Genomic DNA, 2,500 nt, shown 5'->3' on the forward strand with positions numbered 1-2,500 from the left:
GGGCCTGGGGGGGTGCAGCGGGTCCGGAGAAGAGAGGCCGGGTCTGGGGGTGAAGTGGGTTGTGGGGTGGGTGGTGGCAGCGGGTCCGGAGAAGAGAGCCCGAGCCCAGGGGTGGGGCGGAGAGTCCGGGGAAGGGAGCCCCCCAGGGCCTGGGGGTCAGAGGGCCAGGCTGGATCCCTGGTAAGGGAGCCCCCAGGGCCTGGGGGGTCAGAGGGCCAGGCTGGATCCCTGGTAAGGCATCCCCACCCAGGGCCTGGGGGTCAGAGGGTCAGGCTGGATCCCTGGTAAGGCATCCCCCCCAGGGCCTGGGGGGGTCAGAGGGCCAGGCTGGATCCCTGGTAAGGCATCCCCACCCAGGGCCTGGGGGGGTCAGAGGGCCAGGCTGGATCCCTGGTAAGGCATCCCCACCCAGGGCCTGGGGGGGTCAGAGGGCCAGGCTGGATCCCTGGTAAGGCATCCCCACCCAGGGCCTGGGGGTCACAGGGCCAGGCTGGATCCCTGGTAAGGCATCCCCCCCAGGGCCTGGGGGGGTCAGAGGGCCAGGCTGGATCCCTGGTAAGGCATCCCCACCCAGGGCCTGGGGGTCACAGGGCCAGGCTGGATCCCTGGTAAGGCATCCCCCCCCCCCCCCCAGGGCCTGGGGGTCAGAGGGTCAGGCTGGATGCCTGGTAAGGCATCCCCCCCCCCCCAGGGCCTGGGGGTCAGAGGGTCAGGCTGGATGCCTGGTAAGGCATCCCCCCAGGGCCTGGGGGGGGTCACAGGGCCAGGCTGGCCCACTGGTAAGGCATCCCCCCCCCCAGGGCCTGGGGGTCAGAGGGTCAGGCTGGATCCCTGGTAAGGCATCCCCACCCAGGGCCTGGGGGTCACAGGGCCAGGCTGGATCCCTGGTAAGGCATCCCCCCCAGGGCCTGGGGGGGTGCAGCGGGTCCGGAGAAGAGAGGCCGGGTCTGGGGGTGAAGTGGGTTGTGGGGTGGGTGGTGGCAGCGGGTCCGGAGAAGAGAGCCCGAGCCCAGGGGTGGGGCGGAGAGTCCGGGGAAGGGAGCCCCCCAGGGCCTGGGGGTCAGAGGGCCAGGCTGGATCCCTGGTAAGGGAGCCCCCAGGGCCTGGGGGGTCAGAGGGCCAGGCTGGATCCCTGGTAAGGCATCCCCACCCAGGGCCTGGGGGTCAGAGGGTCAGGCTGGATCCCTGGTAAGGCATCCCCCCCAGGGCCTGGGGGGGTCAGAGGGCCAGGCTGGATCCCTGGTAAGGCATCCCCACCCAGGGCCTGGGGGGGTCAGAGGGCCAGGCTGGATCCCTGGTAAGGCATCCCCACCCAGGGCCTGGGGGGGTCAGAGGGCCAGGCTGGATCCCTGGTAAGGCATCCCCACCCAGGGCCTGGGGGTCACAGGGCCAGGCTGGATCCCTGGTAAGGCATCCCCCCCAGGGCCTGGGGGGGTCAGAGGGCCAGGCTGGATCCCTGGTAAGGCATCCCCACCCAGGGCCTGGGGGTCACAGGGCCAGGCTGGATCCCTGGTAAGGCATCCCCCCCCCCCCCCCAGGGCCTGGGGGTCAGAGGGTCAGGCTGGATGCCTGGTAAGGCATCCCCCCCCCCCCAGGGCCTGGGGGTCAGAGGGTCAGGCTGGATGCCTGGTAAGGCATCCCCCCAGGGCCTGGGGGGGGTCACAGGGCCAGGCTGGCCCACTGGTAAGGCATCCCCCCCCCCAGGGCCTGGGGGTCAGAGGGTCAGGCTGGATCCCTGGTAAGGCATCCCCACCCAGGGCCTGGGGGTCACAGGGCCAGGCTGGATCCCTGGTAAGGCATCCCCCCCAGGGCCTGGGGGGGTCAGAGGGCCAGGCTGGATCCCTGGTAAGGCATCCCCCCCAGGGCCTGGGGGGTCAGAGGGCCAGGCTGGATCCCTGGTAAGGCATCCCCACCCAGGGCCTGGGGGTCACAGGGCCAGGCTGGATCCCTGGTAAGGCATCCCCACCCAGGGCCTGGGGGTCACAGGGCCAGGCTGGATCCCTGGTAAGGCATCCCCCCCCCCCCAGGGCCTGGGGGTCAGAGGGTCAGGCTGGATGCCTGGTAAGGCATCCCCCCCCAGGGCCTGGGGGTCAGAGGGTCAGGCTGGATGCCTGGTAAGGCATCCCCCCAGGGCCTGGGGGGTCACAGGGCCAGGCTGGATCCCTGGTAAGGCATCCCCCCCCCCCCCCCAGGGCCTGGGGGTCAGAGGGTCAGGCTGGATCCCTGGTAAGGCATCCCCCCAGGGCCTGGGGTTCACAGGGCCAGGCTGGGTCCCTGGTAAGGGAGGCCCCTAGGCCCCGGTCAGAGGGCCAGGCCGGACCTCCGGGGGGCCCTGTGAACACGGTAGGAAACGCCCCGTCCGTCCGTGCGGGTCAGAGGGCCAGGCCGTAAAACCGGGCCCGCGGCCCTTCCCCGCGCCCCCCCACCCCTCGGGAAGGTCAGCGCCGGAACGCCGTAGGAAACTCCCCGTCCGTTTTGAAGAACCACTTTTCTCACGTCA

This window comes from Lutjanus erythropterus, unplaced genomic scaffold (assembly GCF_056507025.1).
Source record: "Lutjanus erythropterus isolate fLutEry1 unplaced genomic scaffold, fLutEry1.hap2 Scaffold_167, whole genome shotgun sequence".
NCBI classification, from domain to species: Eukaryota; Metazoa; Chordata; class Actinopteri; order Lutjaniformes; family Lutjanidae; genus Lutjanus; species Lutjanus erythropterus.